The 12,631-nt window shown below is 43.6% G+C and overlaps 1 long non-coding RNA gene across 1 annotated transcript in view; it reads right to left on the bottom strand.

The window, feature by feature from the left end:
- The window catches only part of LOC138931591 (uncharacterized), a 49,048-nt gene extending 38,524 nt beyond the window's left edge, over positions 1 to 10,524 (bottom strand). Inside the window, exon 1 of the long non-coding RNA XR_011446632.1 lies at positions 10,304 to 10,524. This is a non-coding gene — a long non-coding RNA (uncharacterized lncRNA). The remainder of the gene's footprint in view (positions 1 to 10,303) is intronic.
- Positions 10,525 to 12,631: the final 2,107 nt, after the last annotated feature.

The raw sequence follows: 12,631 nt of genomic DNA on the forward strand, positions 1-12,631 counted from the left end.
AGTATACTGTATTAGTGTTTTTCTTTCTCTTTTACATGGATCTTGGGAAACACTCAGTTTTCTCACTCACCATATCTTTCCATTCCAGTTTCCTCTCCTCTTTTCATTTTCATAATTGTTTTGTTCAAATTTGTGAGGGTTTTGCATTCACACTGCGTTAATGATCCTCTAATTACTAACCTAAATTACAAGGAAGCCTGAAAATAAGCTAGACCACAACAAGAGACATTCCCAGTTTTATCTGTTATGAAGAATATCTGTTTAAGCAAGCACGCCTTAATGTAGTATATACCCATTATCAGCAAAGCATTAGGTTCATTGAGTTCATAATTTATAAAAGTGAAAACAAAGTGTCGCAGGGGTGTGTTTCAGATGAGACTAGACTCAGGAATACAGGATTAATCACCCTACCTAGTGTTCAAACGGCAGATTTATTATATTTAATTAAGTGAGTCAATGATCTCTCAAAATCTGGTGAGGTGTCTTCGTACCAAGTATGAAAACACAGATTTTAGCAATGAAGGAAAGTGGCTAATCTTCAAATGGGATCATTTTCCTTACAAATCATTTCTGTCCTGTTTGATCTTTTGTTTTGCAACTAAACACTGGTAGCCCTTGGACACTCTGGACCCTGACCTCAGCAGCCTCCCAGGAATGCAGTCACATCACAGGCAGCTCCCCGGGGCTCCGGCCCCTCCCCACGCCCACCTCATTGCCTCTCTCCTGCATCCAGCTCCCCGTGTCTAGTGCGGGTGCTGGCTCTGCCACACGCAGGCCCCAGAGGCATCTGCAGGGCACTCAGGACCCAGTGGGCGACCCTCGGCCAGGGGGAGTGCAGATGAGCAGATGCCCCTCCCCTGGCCCCTCCAGGTGGCAGTTCTGAGCCTCAGCCATGGCTGCGCTGACGCCACGATGCAGCCTCACCCGGGTTCTCCCTCCTCCTGTTTCACTTCCAGGCTCACTTCTGACATAAAACTACATAAACCTGGACCCAAGTCTTTCTCTCAGGCTCTGCTTGAAAGCACAGGTCCAAATACAGGGAAACAAAGTCGATTTTGGCAAATTAAAGTGATGTCAAATATCCATAAGAATCTAAAACTATGAATATAAAATTCTAATGTTATAGAAGGTACACTTATTTTAATTTAGAAGATGAGCAGTGTTATATAAATATTCCCAGCAGCAGTTTCACTTTATTTCCTCCTTTTATTATTTTAAATGCTGTTCAGGGAAGCCGTGAATATACAGCCATCATTGTGTCACTGTCTCTGACCTTTACCCAAGTTCTCAGCAACTTCATATTAAATCAAACAATGTGTGAAACTGGGTGGTCAGGCAGCAGGTTTGCTTTACACAAGATATAGTAACTGTTTCCAGTTCAGTTCAGACACTCAGTCATGTCAGACACTTTGCGAACCCATGGACTGCAGCATGCAAGGCTTCCCTGTCCATCACCAACTCTCGGAGTTTACTCAAACTCATATCCATTGAGTCGGTGATGCCATCCAACCAGCTCATCCTCTGTCATCCCTTACTGCTCCCACCTTCAATCTTTCCCAACGTCAGGGTCTTTTCCAAAGGGTCAGTTCGTCTCATCAGGTGGCCAAAGGGTTGGAGTTGCACCTTCAATATTAGTCCTTCCAATGAATATTCAGGACTGATTTCCTATAGGATGGACTGGCTGGGTCTCCTTGCAGGTCAAGGGACTCTCAAGAGTCTTCTCCAACACCACAATTCAAAAGCATCAGTTATTCGGTGCTCAGGTTTCTTTATAGTCCAACTCTCACATCCATACATGACTACTGGAAAAACCAAAGCTTTGACTAGACAGATCTTTGTTGGCAAAGTAACGTCTCTGCTTTTTAATATGCTGTCTATGTTTGTCATAGCTTTTCTTCCAAGGAGCAAATGTCTTTTCATTTTGTGGCTGCTGTCACCATCTGCAGTGATTTTGGAGCCAAAAAAAGTAAGGACTGTCACTGTTTCTGTAGTTTCCCCATCTATTTTCCATGAAGTGATGGGACCAGATACCATGGAGTTAGTTTTCTGAATATTGAGTTTTAAACCAACTTTTTCATTCTCCTCTTTCACTTTCATCAGGAGGCTCTTTAGTTCTTCTTTGCTTTCTGCCATAAGGGTGGTGTCATCTACATATCTTAGGTTATTGATATTTTCCCCAGAAATCTTAAATTCCAGCTTGTGCTTCATCCAGCCCAGCATTTCTCATGATGTACTCTGCATATAAGTTAAATAAGCAGGGTGACAATATACAGCCTTGTACTCCTTTCCCAATTTGGAACCAGTCCGTTGTTCCAAGTCCTGTTCCAACTGTTGCTTCTTGACCTCCATACAGATTTCTTAGGAGGCAGGTCAGGGCGTCTGGGATTCCCATCTCTTGAAGAATTTTCCACAGTTTGTTGTGATCACACAGTCAAAGGCTTTGGCATAGTCAACAAAACAGAAGTAGATGTTGTTCTGGAACTCTCTTGCCTTTTTGATGATCCAACGGATGTTGGCAATTCGATCTCTGGTTCCTCTGCTTTTTCTAAATCCAGCTTGAACATATGGAAGTTCACGGTTCATGTACTGTTGAAGACTGACTTGGAGAATTTTCAGCATTACTTTGCTAGCGTGTGAGATGAGTGCAATTTTGTGGTAGTTTGAACATTCTTTGGCATTGCCTTTCTTTGGGATTGGAATGAAAATGGAATTTTCCCAGTCTTGTGGCCATTGCTGAGTTTTCCAAATTTGCTGGCATATTGAATGCAGCATTTTCACAGCATCATCTTAGGATTTGAAATAGCTCAACTGCAATTCCATCACTTCCACTAGCTTTTTTGTAGCTTGTTCCACTACTTCTTCTTAAAGCCCACTTGACTTCACACTTCAAGATAGCTGGCTCTAGGTGAGTGATCACACCATTGTGGTTATTCAGGTCATGAAGATCTTTTTTGTATAGTTCTCCTGTGTATTCTTACCACCTCTTCTTAATATCTTCTGCCTCTGTAGGTCCACACCATTTCTGTCCTTTATTGAGCCCATTTCTGCATGAAATGTTCCTTTTGTATCTTCAATTTTCTTGAAAAGATCTCTAGTCTTTCCTCTATTTCTTTGCATTGATTACTGAGGAAGGCTTTCTTATCTCTCCTTGCTATTCTTTGGAACTCTGCATTCAAATGGGTATATCTATCCTTTTCTTCTTTTCCTTTCACTTCTTGTCTTTTCTCAGCTATTTGTAAGGCCTCCTCTAAAAACCATTTTGCCTTTCTGCATTTCCTTTTCTTGGGGATGGTCTTGATCACTGCCTCCCATACAATGTCACGAACCTCCATCCGTAGTTCTTCAGGCACTCTCTCTATCAGATAGATATAATCCCTTGAATCTATTTGTCATTTCCACTGTATAATCGTTAGGGATTTGATTTAGGTCATACCTGCCGGGAAAAATATCAATAACCTCAGATATTCAGATGACACCACCCTTATGGCAGAAAGTGAAGAGGAACTAAAGAGCCTCTTGATGAAAGTGAAAGAGGAGAGTGAAAAAGTTGGCTTAAAACTCAACATTCAGAAAACGAAGATCATGGCATCCAGTCCCATCACTTCATGGCAAATAGATGGGAAAACAGTGGAAACAGTGTCAGACTTTATTTCGGGGGGCCCAAAAATCACTGCAGATGGTGATTGCAGCCATGAAATTAAAAGACGCTTACTCCTTGGAAGAAAAGTTATGACCAACCTAGATAGCATATTCAAAAGCAGAGACATTACTTTGCCAACAAATGTCCGTCTAGTCAAGTTTATGGTTTCTCCAGTGGATGTGAGGGTTGGACCGTGAAGAAAGCTGAGCGCCAAAGAACTGATACTTTTGAACTGTGGTGTTGGAGAAGACTCTTGAGAGTCCCTTGGACTGCAAGGAGATCCAACCAGTCCATCCTAAAGGAGATCAGTCCTGGGTGTTCATTGGAAGGACTGATGCTAAAGCTGAAACTCCAGTACTTTGGCCACCTCATGCGAAGAGTTGACTCATTGGAAAAGACTCTGGTGCTGGGAGGGATTGGGGACAGGAGGAAAAGGGGATGACAGAGGATTTGATAGCTGGATGGCATCACTGACTCGATGGACGTGAGTTTGAGTGAACTCCAGGAGTTGGTGATGGACAGGGAGGCCTGGCATGCTGCAATTCATGGGGTCGCAAAGAGTTGGACATGACTGAGTGACTGAACTGATCTGAACTGAACTGAAAGGTCTAGTGGTTTTCCCTACTTTGTTCAATTTAAGTCTGAATTTGGCTAGTTCATGATCTGAGCCACAGTCAGCTCCTGGTCTTGTTTTTGCTGACTCTATAGAGCTTCTCCATCTTCGGCTGCAAAGAATATAATCAATCTGATTTCAGTGTTGGTCATCTCATGATGTCCATGTGTAGAGTCTTCTCTTGTATTGTAGGAAGAAGGTGTTTGCTATGACCAGCGTGTTCTCTTGGTAAAACTCTGTTAGCCTTTGACCTGCTTCTTTTTGTACTTCAAGGCCAAATTTGCCTGTTACGCCAGGTATCCTATCTCTTGACTTCCTTCTTTTGCATTCCAGTCCCCTATAATGAAAAGGACATCATTTTTGAGTGTTAGTTCTAGAAGGTCTTGTAGGTCTTCATAGAACCATTCAACTTCAGCTTCTTCAGCAATACTGGTCAGGGCATAGACTTGGATTACTGTGATATTGAATGGCTTGCCTTGGAAACGAACAGAGATCATTCTGTCGTTTTTGAGATTTCACCCAAGTAGTACATTTCAGACTCTTGTTGACTATGATGGTTATTCCATTTCTTCTAAGGGATTCTTGCCCACAGTAGTAGATATAATGGTCATCTGAGTTAAATTCACCCATTCCAGTCCATTTGAGTTCACTGATTCCTAGAATGTTGATGTTCACTCTTGTCATGTCCTATTTGACCACTTCCTATCTGCCTTGATTCATGGACCTAACATTCCAGGTTCCTATGCAATATTGCTCTTTGCAGCCTCGGACTTTACTTCCATCACCAGTCACATCCACAACTGGGTGTTGTTTTTGCTTTGGCTCTGTCTCTTCATTCTTTCTGGAGTTATTTCTGCACTCTTCTCCAGTTGCATATTGGGCACCTCCCAACCTGGGGAGTTCATCTTTCAGTGCCCTATCTTTTTGCCTTTTCATACTGTTCATGGGGTTCTCAAGGCAAAAATACTGAAATCGTTTGCCATTCCCTTCTCCAGTTATCCACGTTTTGTCAGAACTCTCCGCCATGACCCATGAACTCTCCACCCACGTCTTGGGTGGCCCTACAGGGCATGGCTCATAGTTTCATTGAGTTAGACAAGGCTGTGGTCCATGTGATCACATTGGTTAGTTTCTCTGATTGTGGTTTTCATTCTGTCTGTCCTCTAATGGAGAAGGATAAGAGGCTTATGGAGGCTTCCTGATGTTTTAGCCTTTGTCTTAAATAAAGACACATCAAAGATGACTCATGAATATTCTGTGATTACTAAGTAGTGCTTTATTATCTTGGCGAACTGATTTTCCTACAGGAATATCTTTTTTAATATAAATTTATTTATCTTAACTGGAGGCTAATTACTTTACAATATTGTATTGATTTTGCCATACATTGTCTTTAACCAAGAGAGCACGTAGGATACAGCTTTGTGAGAAGCTTCATTATCACAGGTAGAAATAATGCAGGAGCCTAAGAAATGAAATCTAAGTTATGAGGACAAGAGTCTTTGTGTTAGAAACGTATTAAATAAGGCTGCATATAATCTTGAAAATTCAAAACAAAAAGTGCCTGGCACAGTGCCTGCTTTATGTGATGAGTGGTAATTTTATTTCTCACAAGTGAATGAATGAATCAGAAAGGGGCTCCATCTGCATATTCCCAGCCTTCTAGGAGTATCATGCCCCCCATCTCCCACAAAAGCAGTCACGTTGTTGAAACCTCTCAAGGTGAGCCTCAGAGCTGGCTCAGCCAGTACTGTAAGCCACAGCATCCCTGGGAGTGCACCAATGAAAAGCCTCTGCCTGATGCCTAAAATGCCTTCAATGGGAAAAAGTTGTAGTTTCAAATTGGAGATTAAATGCTTAGGAAGAAAGTCCCTACTGGAGATGACCACGCACTGAAAGTCATTGCAGTATTAACCAATCATATCATGAGTGTAGATGACAGATACAATGTTTTCTGCTCTCTCACTGTTTTGTTGGGTGCAAGCTCATGGCAAGCCTAAGGTCTCACCCTGACTGGCTTCTGTGAGGGACAGGGCAGTCACCCCACGAGGGAGAAAGGATAGAGAACAGAGCTGGGAAAAAGCAGCCCCTGAAAGCTGCATAGCTGCCTCTGCAAGGTGCAGTTACCTTGGACTGAGACATGAGGAAAGAATCAGCTCTTGGAGGAATTGCTACCATACATGTTAAGTCGCTTCAGTCATGTCCTACCCTTTGCGACCCTATGGACCATAGCCCACCAGGCTCCCCTGTCCATGGGATTCTCCTGGCAAGAATACTGGAGTAGGTCACCATGACCTCCTCCAGGGGATCTTCCTGATCCAGGGACTGAACCTGTATCTCTTAAGCCTCCAGCATTGGCAGGCAGGCTCTTTACCACTAGCGCCACTTGAGAACCCCAACTGCTACCATGCAGAGCTCAAAAGACTCGCTGCTCTGTTAGATGAGCCTATGAAGATTTCTCTATTTTTTTCCTAACTTACAGTCAAGGTCACTATCTGTGTTTATATACGTATATAAACTCTTTCCTGTAAGTCTCACTACCTGAATACATCAGTCAGTTTCCAGCCAGGGAAAGAGAAAGATTTCTGGTTATTTTGAATGGAATGATTAGTAACAAAAATGTGAAAGCAGAATTGTGACTGTGACTTGGCTGTAAACATGTTGGAAGGACTGAGGAGGCAAAGTGGGATGGAGGCGGTGCTAGAGATTTGCACTGACACTGAGCTCACACTCAGGGGCCAGAACCCACCGTCCATGGTGGAACTACCACTTCTCCTCCTGACCGCTCCCCCCCAACAGCGCAGAGGTCATCCAACACTGACCTCTTACCCACTGTCGCTGTCAGTTAGGGGAGCTCCAGAAACAAGGAAGAAATCATAGTGGGGCAGATGACTGTAAAAGTTGGTAATTCATTAGGATCCATTAAAGAGGTCCTTATGGAGTAACAGCTGAAGGGTGACATCTTGTATTTGAAGTGGAGGCCTGGTGACCTGGTAAACTATACTATCACTGGCCTCTGCATTTATCTTGAATATTAACAACGTATCTACTCCTTGCACTAGCTACAGTGAATGAATCTAGTTCTTTAAAAACATGGCTGTAGACAGGCTCTAATTTCATTCTTGGTAAAGCGACAGTTGGGCTTCTCTGCTGGCTCAGTGATAAAGAATCTGCCCACAAATGCAAGAGATGCGGGTTCTATCCTTGGGTCAGGAAGATCCCCTGGAGAAGGAAATGGCTACCCACTCTAGTATTCTTTCCTGGAGAATCCCATGGACAGAGGAGCCTGGCAGGCTACAGTCCATAGGGTTTCAAACAGTTGGACATGACTGAGCAACTAAACAACAATGACAAAGTGACAGGCAAGAGGTTAGGGTGTAAGCTGTCCCGAAGAAGGGGTGGATGAGTCTCCAGCTGTACTTGGGAGAGTTGTATCCTGCAAGGCAGAATCACTACCTTGTTGTTGTCCTTTTTCGGAGATTGAGTGTCAGCTCAGGAGCTGTATATGGGTACAACTACACAAGCTGAACTTGCCAACTGCATGTGTCAATTTGACTGGACCACTGGGTGCCCAGATACTTGGTTAAACATTCCTCCTGTGTGTGTCTACACCAGTGCTTAGATTAACATTTGAATTAAATGTTAGTAAAGTATGTTGCCCTCCCCAATATGGGTGAGGCCATCCAACACTTTGAAGACATGAATGAAATAAAAGTCTAGGAAAGAATCTCTCTGATCTAGGACAGTGGTCTTCTCCTGTCTTCAGACTCAGATGATAATTTACACATGGTTTGGTCATCAGACTCTCAAACCAGACTGGAGCCACACCATCGCTATTTCTGGGTTTCCAACAGTCAGCTGCTGATCTTGTATTAATCTCTCAGCCTCAGTAATCACATGAGTCAATTCCTTAGAGAAAATAAAAATATGTACTTAAGAGCTAACCGTCTAAGGACTAAAATGTTCAGCAGGAGAATTGAGGTGGAAGAAGGTCCCACTGGAGAATCAGGTTAGGGAATCACAAAATCAGGTGGAAGAAATAATTCAAAGCTCAAAGCAAACAGATGAAGATGTGGGAATAATAAGGGAAAAGACAAATCACTTGGAGATGAATATAGGTGACCTAAACAACCCTAGACTTGAAGGCAGGAGAGGGCAAAATGTGGTGAGACAAGGTAAAACCCAGCCCCACCATGAATAACAGTCTTAGCAGAAAATGAGTGGAAACAATGAACAGCCTTCAAAGTCTTAAGAGGAGGCTGAGTTAGACAGCCAAAGACGGAGCTCAGTGAACTCTGTCAAGGAGATGATTAAAATGTCGAGGGATGGAATTGGATAAAGGCATGTCAGAGGTGATCAAAAAGCCAAAGAAAGATCTGGAGTGTGTGTGTGTGTGCGTGTTTGTGTACATTTCTTTTAGTCACAAATGGGTAGAAATTAGGTGCTTTCTAGTGATGCTGGCTATAGGAGCAGATGGTGGTGTGAAAAGAAAATTGGAATCAAGCAAATATGGGTTCTGGCCCTAGTTCTGCCACTAACCAACACTTGGACAAGTTATTTAATTCTATTCAATCTAAATTTCTCCATGATACAGAGTCCCATCTCTCTAGACCTCTGTTAAGTAAAGATTAAGACCAGATCAGTGATCCCCAAGCCAGAATCACCAGGGGAGATTACCAGACCCACTCCTGAGAACTCAACTCCACCTGATCTGGTATAAGCTCAATGGTGTGAATTTTTCTTAAAAGCTGCTCCAGTGACTCTGAAACAGAGGCAGTTTGGGAAGCTACTGGTATGTGTGACCTGTATGATCACCTCCAGTTCTAAAGCCCAGGAGTGGTCCCTGAGCACCGAGAACAAAGGCTCTCAATGTCCATTGTCAAATTGGGCTTTTGAGTCCCACGAGCCACAGCCATAGAAGGGCTGTTTGGTTTTCAGATAGACCCACATACTGGGCATTGTCAAGTCTGTTTTATTATTTGGCTGGAGGGGCGAAAGGACACACGGCACACACCATCTGTCTTTGTCTTTGTGTCCACTGTGTATCTCCAAACCAAACGATTACAAGAACTGAAAGGGACCAAGCAAAAGTTGGGAGAAAAGTCTATCACAAGATCTATAAAAAACTGGTTCTTTTTCAAGAGGCTGAATGAAAGTCCTAAGAGTAGAGAGAGCAAATGTTTTCATTTGATATTAACTTTCCTTTCTGAGACCCCATGGTGGGCTGTGCAATGGGCTGGCACAGGCATCAACATGCATGTTTGGGAATCTGATGATACAGTATCAGAGGGGAAATATCTCACTTAGAACCTTCCTCTCAGAAAAGAGAAAGATGGCGGAGGAATAGGACAGGAAGATCACTTTCTCCCTCACAAATTCCTCAAAAGAACATTTCGACGCCGAGCAAACTCCACAAAACAACTTCTGTAGGCTGGCAGAGGACATCAGGCAACCAGAAAAGCAGACCATTGTCTTCAAAAACAGGTAGGAAAAAATATAAAAGACAAAAAAGGAGACAAAGGAGGTGGGGAGGGAGCTCTGTCCCGGGAAGGGAAGCCCGTCCCAGGAAGGGAATTTTAAGAAGAGAGGTTTCCAAACACCAGGAAACACTCTCCCTGCCGAGTCTGTGGCAAGCCTTGGAAACACAGAGGGCAACATAACAGGAAGGAAAAATAGATAAATAATTAAAACCAAGAGATTACAAGCCCACCAGTAACTCCCCCAGCGGAAAAGCAGCACAGACTCCTGCATCCGCCATTGGGAAGTGGGGGCAGGGCAGGGACGCGCGGGAGGCGCGGGCTGCAGAGCTTTGTAAGAATCGGGCAGGAACGCCCCACGCGCAACCAGAACGATCTAACTTGGGCTAGCAAACCAGACTGTGGGATAGCTACCACGCGAAAAGCTCAAACATAAGACACCGCCAGGACCGAGCACAGAACAAAGGACGGAGCGGAAAAAGCCGGCTGCAGACCATCCCCCGCCGGGGACAGGCAGTCAGAGCCGTAAGGACTGGAAACGGGCAATTGCAGACCCGGAGAGACTTTACGTACCTAACTGCAAGCAGGCTCCTTTGCTAAGACTTCTGGGGGTGCTGGACAGTCACAGTCTGCCTCACGGGGTGCACCAGCGGTCCACCCAGAGAGCTGAGCAGCAGCGGCGGAAAAGGTGACAAGCCGCGGCGACCGCGCTCGCCAAACTCCTGAGCTACTCGGACCTGGGAAGGGCACAAAGCGCAGTCCCAGCCGCATTTGTGCCTCTGAGGGCTGCCTGAGCCCCGAACCTGAGCGGCTTGGACCGGAGAAGTACACGCAGCCTAGGGCCGGCCCCAGATTCTTCCCGGCTGAGCATTGTAGAACCGGAGCGGTTTGTGTGCCGCGAGAAAGGACAGGTCAAGCAGGGCAGAGATACTGTGTACACACGACAGTGCTATTTGTTTGCAGCATCCCCCCTCCCCACAGCGCGACTGAACTAGTGAGCCTAAAAAAACAGCAAACAGAAGAAGTTAAACAGAGGGAACCACCTTGGAAGTGAGCCCACACGGCCCATAACATCAGAGAAGAGCCAGATATATTTTTAATATTTTTAAAATCATTTCTTTTTTTTTTTGCTTTTTGCTTTTTTTTTTTCCTAGCTTTTTTTTAATTGTTAAGTCTTCTATTTCTCCTCTAATTTTTATTTCTATAACCTAGTATTACTATTTTTTAAAAAAAGACTTTTTTTTTTTTTAAGGCGAACACCATATATACTCTTTGGATGGTTGTTGGTGTTTTGTTTTGTTTTGGTTTTTTTGTTTGTTTATTTTTTAATAATTCTTTTTTTTTTCTTTCTTCCTTTTTCCTTCTGCTTTTCTTTAATATTGTATCTTTGAAAATCCAACCTCTACTCCAGATTTTTAATCTTTGCTCTTAGGTTTTTGTTGTCAATTTTGTACATTTAAAAACCCAAACTTCACTACCCAAGTTTACCTGAGAGCGAGATTACTGGCTTGACCACTCTCTCCTCCTCTGGACTCTCCTTTTTCTCCACCAGGTGGCCTCTGTCTCTTTTCTCCCCCATCTCTTCTCTATCCAACTCTGTGAATCTCTGTGTGTTCCAGACGGTGGAGAACACCTAAGGAACTGGTTACTGGCAGGATTTGTCTCTCTCCTTCTCATTCCTCTCTCTTATCCTCCTGGCCACCTCTGTCTACTTCCTCCCTCTCCTCTTCCCTGTATAACTCCGTAAATACCTCTGAGCAGTCCAGACTATAGAGCGCACATAAGGAAGTGACTACTGGCTAGCTTGCTCTCTCCTCTTTTGATCTCACCGCATCTCATTCCAGTCACCTCTAACTACCCCCTCCATCTTCTCTTCTCCTTGTAACTCAGTGAACCTCTCTGAGTGTCCCTCAATGGTGGAGAAGCCTAGAGGCTACTATAAAAATAAAACTGAAAACCAGAAGCAGGAAGCTTAAATCCAAAGCCTGAAAACATTAGAGAACTCTTGAATTCAGGGAACATTAAGCAATAGGAGCTCATCAAATGCCTTCATACCTACAACGAAACCAAGCTCCACCCAAGGGCCAACAAGTTCCAAAACAAGACATACCACGCAAATTCTCCAGCAACACAGGAACACTCCCCTGAGTCTCAATATACAGGCAGCTCAAAATTATCCCAAAACCTTTGATGTCTCATAACCCATTACGGGTCACTCCACTGCACTCCAGAGAGAAGAAACCCAGCTCCACCCACCAAAACTCCAACACAAGCCTCCCTAACCAGGAAACCTTGACAAGCCACTGATAGAACCCCACCCAAAGTGAGGAAGCTCCATAATAAAGAGAACTCCACAAATTACCAGAATATTAAAAGGCCACCCCAAACGCAGCAATATAACCAAGATGAAGAGACAGAGGAATACTCAGCAGGTAAAGGAACAGGAGAGTTGCCCAGCAAACCAAACAAAAGAGTAAGAAGTAGGGAATCTACCGGAGAAGGAATTCCGAATATTGATAGTGAAAATGATCCAAAATCTTGAAATCAAAATGGAATCACAGATAAATAGCCTAGAGACAAGGATTGAGAAGATGCAAGAAAGGTTTAACAAGGACCTAGAAGAAATAAAAAGGAGTCAAAATATAATGAATAATGCAATAAATGAGATCAGAAACACTCTGGAGGCAACAAATAGTAGAATAACAGAGGCAGAGGATAGGATTAGTGAAATAGAAGATAGAATGGTAGAAATAAATGAATCAGAGAGGAAACAAGAAAAATGAAATAAAAGAAATGAGGACAATCTCAGAGACCTCCAGGATGGTATGAAACACTCCAACATTCGAATAGGAGTCCCAGAAGAAGAAGACAGAAAGAAAGATCATAGTTGAAACTTCCCTA

The sequence above is a fragment of the Ovis canadensis genome, chromosome 9 (genome assembly GCF_042477335.2).
Source record: "Ovis canadensis isolate MfBH-ARS-UI-01 breed Bighorn chromosome 9, ARS-UI_OviCan_v2, whole genome shotgun sequence".
NCBI lineage: Eukaryota > Metazoa > Chordata > Mammalia > Artiodactyla > Bovidae > Ovis > Ovis canadensis.